Source organism: Schistocerca americana, unplaced genomic scaffold (genome assembly GCF_021461395.2).
Source record: "Schistocerca americana isolate TAMUIC-IGC-003095 unplaced genomic scaffold, iqSchAmer2.1 HiC_scaffold_1182, whole genome shotgun sequence".
Lineage (NCBI taxonomy): Eukaryota > Metazoa > Arthropoda > Insecta > Orthoptera > Acrididae > Schistocerca > Schistocerca americana.
This window is the reverse complement of record NW_025725245.1, coordinates 1-7,500: the sequence shown is the minus strand read 5'-3', so window position 1 is coordinate 7,500 and position 7,500 is coordinate 1. Positions and strand designations below refer to the sequence as shown.

The 7,500-nt window shown below is 52.5% G+C and overlaps 1 non-coding gene across 1 annotated transcript; it reads left to right on the top strand.

The window, feature by feature from the left end:
• The first annotated feature begins 5,350 nt into the window (after positions 1-5,350).
• LOC124562772 lies at positions 5,351-7,258 on the top strand. Its single transcript, XR_006969626.1, has one exon. It is a non-coding gene; the product is annotated as a small subunit ribosomal RNA (ribosomal RNA).
• Positions 7,259-7,500: the final 242 nt, after the last annotated feature.

Sequence of the window (7,500 nt, the reverse complement as noted above, 5' to 3'; positions counted from 1 at the left end):
GCGAAACCACATGCAATACCTCCATCTATGCGAATCTGACAACACTACGTCCGCCATGTCGAGCGCACCGCAAAACATACCGCCATCTGTAGGTCTCCCGCAACATGACCTCCTGCAACGACGATACCGTCATCTATGAGACGCCAAGCCGACTAAGACAGCCATGGGCCCACAGTGCCCTTCTTTCGACCCCACCCACAAAGCCTGCATCCTCTGTCGACAACAGCACCCCAACGCCAGCGCCTCTGCCGCACGAAGTCGTGGACCGGCAATCACTCCACCTGCACCTGTTCGTGCCCCACCCCAACCGCCCAACTCGCAGCTCCAGCGGATGAACGGCGGACTTTGCTCGCACTCGCAATGTGCAATCCACCCCTATAACGTGCGTTTCATGAAGAGTTATGTCCAATATGCGACATTCCCGCTGTCCCTATACATGAGCTGCGAGCTGTACCACGTACGAGCTACAGACGCGAGCGCGTTGCTCTCTGTACGAATGCAGATGCTCAGCGGCAGCTAGGAGGCGCTCCATCCATGTCGGTACCGGTGAGCGTTGCACTCGCAGTCGCAAAAACGTACGGCAAGTATATTACTCGGAAGAGTCAATGACAGTCCAAGCCCCCCTGCGTGGGAAGAGTCTTCCTAGGCCATGACCCACCGGAAGGGCGCAGCGTCCCCCACCCCAGACATGTGACGTCACACTATCGGTATTGACGACTAGACTGATTCCTTATAATCATTTGCCATACACCGGTGGAAGCTGCCGAGACGAGTAACTACATAGCGGGCTCGCCGTGTCACTAATGTACAGAGATACAATAGTTTCGACTGGAACCGGATTAAACGTATACACGGCGCTGATTAGTAATAGATAGAGCCATCAGAATACAGATAATGTATACAACTGTCCGTATACATGCTGAAAGACTCTGCTCACAATCACACGTCAGCCAGACACTCTTATCACGCACTACTCTCTGCCTGTAACAGGCACACAGACAATATCTAAGCACCAGCATGGAACAACACCCAGTGCATCCTCTCTGCCACATTAGACAATCCACACTATCATAACCAGACCGGGAGGTCCACTCGGAAAACAGAATATCCCACCCTTCCGACAACCACCATTGCTCAGCTAAGCCACCAACACCCACACATGTCCTACACAGGGGTGCACCCAACATCACAATACTGCCTCCTGTCACACCACACAAACAATGGCACGAATGAAAGACACAGGTCTGCCACAAGCATGGAATCAGAGCGCCGCCTGTTATGAGCCAAAGGTGCACCCTGACGTGGCAAATCAGATGATGCCGCAGTCATTTACTTACGATAATCACAATCAACAAACCAGCCCCCCCCCCCCCCCCGAAAACACCTTTCCTTACAACAATGTGTGCCTTAACCTAACCCGTATTGTGCCTTAACCTAACCCGTATTGTGCCTTAACCTAACCCGTATTGTGCCTTAACCTAACCCATATTGCGCCTTAACCTAACCCATATTGCGCCTTAACCTAACCCATATTGCGCCTTAACCTAACCCATATTGCGCCTTAACCTAACCCATATTGTGCCTTAACCTAACCTATATTGTACCTTAACCTAACCCATATTGTACCTTAACCTAACCCATATTGTACCTTAACCTAACCTATATTGTACCTTAACCTAACCTATATTGTACCTTAACCTAACCTATATTGGGCCTTAACCTAACCTATATTGGGCCTTAACCTAACCTATATTGGGCCTTAACCTAACCTATATTGGGCCTTAACCTAACCTATATTGGGCCTTAACGTAACCCACGTTGCGCCTTAACCTAACCTATATTGTACCTTAACCTAACCCATATTGTACCTTAACCTAACCTATATTGGGCCTTAACCTAACCTATATTGGGCCTTAACCTAACCTATATTGGGCCTTAACCTAACCTATATTGGGCCTTAACGTAACCCACGTTGCGCCTTAACGTAACCCACGTTGCGCCTTAACGTAACCCACGTTGCGCCTTAACGTAACCCACGTTGCGCCTTAACGTAACCCACGTTGCGCCTTAACGTAACCCACGTTGCGCCTTAACCTAACCCATATTGCGCCTTAACCTAACCCATATTGCGCCTTAACCTAACCCATATTGCGCCTTAACCTAACCCATATTGTACCTTAACCTAACCTATATTGTACCTTAACCTAACCTATATTGTACCTTAACCTAACCTATATTGGGCCTTAACCTAACCTATATTGGGCCTTAACCTAACCTATATTGGGCCTTAACCTAACCTATATTGGGCCTTAACCTAACCTATATTGGGCCTTAACGTAACCCACGTTGCGCCTTAACGTAACCCACGTTGCGCCTTAACGTAACCCACGTTGCGCCTTAACGTAACCCACGTTGCGCCTTAACGTAACCCACGTTGCGCCTTAACGTAACCCACGTTGCGCCTTAACCTAACCCATATTGCGCCTTAACCTAACCCATATTGCGCCTTAACCTAACCCATATTGCGCCTTAACCTAACCCATATTGTGCCTTAACCTAACCTATATTGTACCTTAACCTAACCCATATTGTACCTTAACCTAACCTATATTGTACCTTAACCTAACCTATATTGTACCTTAACCTAACCTATATTGTACCTTAACCTAACCCATATTGCGCCTTAACCTAACCCATATTGCGCCTTAACCTAACCCATATTGCGCCTTAACCTAACCCATATTGCGCCTTAACCTAACCCATATTGCGCCTTAACCTAACCCATATTGCGCCTTAACCTAACCCATATTGCGCCTTAACCTAACCCATATTGCGCCTTAACCTAACCCATATTGCGCCTTAACCTAACCCATATTGTACCTTAACCTAACCCATATTGTACCTTAACCTAACCTATATTGTACCTTAACCTAACCTATATTGTACCTTAACCTAACCTATATTGTACCTTAACCTAACCTATATTGGGCCTTAACCTAACCTATATTGGGCCTTAACCTAACCTATATTGGGCCTTAACCTAACCTATATTGGGCCTTAACCTAACCTATATTGGGCCTTAACGTAACCCACGTTGCGCCTTAACGTAACCCACGTTGCGCCTTAACGTAACCCACGTTGCGCCTTAACGTAACCCACGTTGCGCCTTAACGTAACCCACGTTGCGCCTTAACGTAACCCACGTTGCGCCTTAACGTAACCCACGTTGCGCCTTAACGTAACCCACGTTGCGCCTTAACCCAACACACGTTGCGCCTTAACCCAACACACGTTGGGCCTTAACCCAACACACGTTGGGCCTTAACCCAACACACGTTGGGCCTTAACCCAACACACGTTGGGCCTTAACCCAACACACGTTGGGCCTTAACCCAACACACGTTGGGCCTTAACCCAACACACGTTGGGCCTTAACCCAACACACGTTGGGCCTTAACCCAACACACGTTGGGCCTTAACCCAACACACGTTGGGCCTTAACCCAACACACGTTGGGCCTTAACCCAACACACGTTGGGCCTTAACCCAACACACGTTGGGCCTTAACCCAACACACGTTGGGCCTTAACCCAACACACGTTGGGCCTTAACCCAACACACGTTGGGCCTTAACCCAACACACGTTGGGCCTTAACCTGCTCTGTAATTGTCATACGACGCGTTAAATTAGTGTGGTGTTGCCTAACTGCAACCCCCGCAATATAGTTTGCTACTCGCACTGCCTGGTCCCCAGAGTATCGCTTCATGTTAAACACCTTGCAGCTATACACTGTAATGCGGATGGCAGCAGGACGTACATGCTCAATGCCCTTCGCAGTTGTTCATTGGCATTTGCATGGCGAAGCACAGCCTACGTTGTGGTACGGCGTGTGTCAACTGTCCGCTGATGTTGTACGTCCAAATCACACACTGTACTGCACATTGGTCCTCATGTACTGAATGATACATCGTGGTACATGTGTGACCGTACCACGACTGCGCCAACAACGGCGAACCATACGGTCCAAATATTGTGCACTCAGCTACGTGTCGTCTCCCTATAAGAGCTGGATTGCAGTATGGTATGCCGTGGATGGCGATCAGCATGAGCCGTCTGTTGATGTAGTGGCGCGTGTTGTCAGACGTAGTCGTCTCTTCTCACACACCGTGATAGCATGGTGCACTGCGTTCCACATCTGCGACATGCGACAGAGGCCGGTTGACAGTCGTTCGCGCAATGGACATCGCATACGTACGGGGGCCACCTTCCACGTGTTCGCGAAGCGTGCACATGTTGTTGCGTGTATGTGGGCAGACATAGTGTGTCGTGACACCTGACACAGGCATGCAACAATCGTTGAATTTGCAAATGGCGATGGACGTCTACGTTTGCTGGTGACGTTACGCAAATGAACAACTGGTAAACGGTTGTGGTGCGGTTGTTCTCGCTAGAGGTGAATCAGTGATGGCGACGATCGGTTGAGCTACCAACCGGTTGTTTCAGCGATACCCACCATGCCCACGAACGTGAATGGCATGTGGGTGTGAAGCGATACGCGGCGGTGGCTGGGTGGGACCGTCCCCGGCCGGTGAGGGGGGGCCTCCCGGCGTGCTGGCCGCGCGGTGCGTGGGCGCACGCGCTACAGCCGGCTGGTGGGGGCGGCCAGTGGCAGGCGCGCCGGCCGACGGAGGCGGCAGGCGGCGCAGCTGCGCGCCGGCGCACCCTGCACGCGGCGCCGTGCGGCCAAAGTAGGTCCTCGCGGGCCCGGTGCGAAGCGCGGTGGACATCTGCAGTGTGCTGGTCCGATTGAGGACTGTGTGCGCTGAGGATGCGCCGCCGCCCGGCGCTCGGCGCCGCGACGCCGTCTGCTGCTCGGTCGCCTCTGCGGTTCTCGCAGGTGGTTTGTATCGCAGCTGTGCGGACGTGTTGGCGCGTGCGCTGTGCTGGGAGAGTTCGCTTCGGCACCCAAGTGGGGCTTTTGTCCTTCTGTGGCGCTGGCGTTGGAGCTGCCGGCCACCGTAGGTGGCGCGTGTTGTCTCCCGCCGGCAATGCCACGACAGCACGCTCCCGGGCCTCTGTCGGCAGCGGCAAGCTCAGTTGGGAGCACGGGTGGTCGCACCTAAAGCGTCTACTCGCCAAACTCCGGGCGATTGCGCCTCTCTCGAACCCGACCAAGTACTTAGGACGGCGCTGCGCGCCGCCGGGACCTGAGAGGGTTTCGAGGTGTATTGTGCAGGGGAGCTCAGCCTCCTCCTGTTTGCAGAATAATTGAGCGGACGCTTGCGTGTTCGCGCGGGCCCCCGGGACACACTCCCGGGCGGCCGGCTGCTCAGCTCTAGTTGACGCAGCTCCCTGGTTGATCCTGCCAGTAGTCATATGCTTGTCTCAAAGATTAAGCCATGCATGTCTCAGTACAAGCCGCATTAAGGTGAAACCGCGAATGGCTCATTAAATCAGTTATGGTTCCTTAGATCGTACCCACGTTACTTGGATAACTGTGGTAATTCTAGAGCTAATACATGCAAACAGAGTCCCGACCAGAGATGGAAGGGACGCTTTTATTAGATCAAAACCAATCGGTCGGCTCGTCCGGTCCGTTTGCCTTGGTGACTCTGAATAACTTTGGGCTGATCGCACGGTCCTCGTACCGGCGACGCATCTTTCAAATGTCTGCCTTATCAACTGTCGATGGTAGGTTCTGCGCCTACCATGGTTGTAACGGGTAACGGGGAATCAGGGTTCGATTCCGGAGAGGGAGCCTGAGAAACGGCTACCACATCCAAGGAAGGCAGCAGGCGCGCAAATTACCCACTCCCGGCACGGGGAGGTAGTGACGAAAAATAACGATACGGGACTCATCCGAGGCCCCGTAATCGGAATGAGTACACTTTAAATCCTTTAACGAGTATCTATTGGAGGGCAAGTCTGGTGCCAGCAGCCGCGGTAATTCCAGCTCCAATAGCGTATATTAAAGTTGTTGCGGTTAAAAAGCTCGTAGTTGGATTTGTGTCCCACGCTGTTGGTTCACCGCCCGTCGGTGTTTAACTGGCATGTATCGTGGGACGTCCTGCCGTGGGGCGAGCTGAAGGCGTGCGACGCGCCTCGTGCGTGCTCGTGCGTCCCGAGGCGGACCCCGTTGCAATCCTACCAGGGTGCTCTTGAGTGAGTGTCTCGGTGGGCCGGCACGTTTACTTTGAACAAATTAGAGTGCTTAAAGCAGGCAAGCCCGCCTGAATACTGTGTGCATGGAATAATGGAATAGGACCTCGGTTCTATTTTGTTGGTTTTCGGAACCCGAGGTAATGATTAATAGGGACAGGCGGGGGCATTCGTATTGCGACGTTAGAGGTGAAATTCTTGGATCGTCGCAAGACGAACAGAAGCGAAAGCATTTGCCAAGTATGTTTTCATTAATCAAGAACGAAAGTTAGAGGTTCGAAGGCGATCAGATACCGCCCTAGTTCTAACCATAAACGATGCCAGCCAGCGATCCGCCGCAGTTCCTCCGATGACTCGGCGGGCAGCCTCCGGGAAACCAAAGCTTTTGGGTTCCGGGGGAAGTATGGTTGCAAAGCTGAAACTTAAAGGAATTGACGGAAGGGCACCACCAGGAGTGGAGCCTGCGGCTTAATTTGACTCAACACGGGAAACCTCACCAGGCCCGGACACCGGAAGGATTGACAGATTGATAGCTCTTTCTTGATTCGGTGGGTGGTGGTGCATGGCCGTTCTTAGTTGGTGGAGCGATTTGTCTGGTTAATTCCGATAACGAACGAGACTCTAGCCTGCTAACTAGTCGCGTGACATCCTTCGTGCTGTCAGCGATTACTTTTCTTCTTAGAGGGACAGGCGGCTTCTAGCCGCACGAGATTGAGCAATAACAGGTCTGTGATGCCTTAGATGTTCTGGGCCGCACGCGCGCTACACTGAAGGAATCAGCGTGTCTTCCTAGGCCGAAAGGTCGGGGTAACCCGCTGAACCTCCTTCGTGCTAGGGATTGGGGCTTGCAATTGTTCCCCATGAACGAGGAATTCCCAGTAAGCGCGAGTCATAAGCTCGCGTTGATTACGTCCCTGCCCTTTGTACACACCGCCCGTCGCTACTACCGATTGAATGATTTAGTGAGGTCTTCGGACTGGTACGCGGCATTGACTCTGTCGTTGCCGATGCTACCGGAAAGATGACCAAACTTGATCATTTAGAGGAAGTAAAAGTCGTAACAAGGTTTCCGTAGGTGAACCTGCGGAAGGATCATTACCGACTAGACTGCATGTCTTTCGATGTGCGTGTCGTGTCGCGCAACACGCTACCTGTACGGCTCGCAGTAGCCGTGCGCCGCGTGCGGAACCACGCGTGCGTCTCAAAACTAACGCCAATGTTGTGTGGTACGAGCGCTGAAGCGCTGGAGCGGCTGGCCTGCGGCACCTGGCGCCTGGCGCCGGTTTTGAATGACTTTCGCCCGACTGCCTGTCCGCTCCGGTGTGGAGCCGTACGACGCC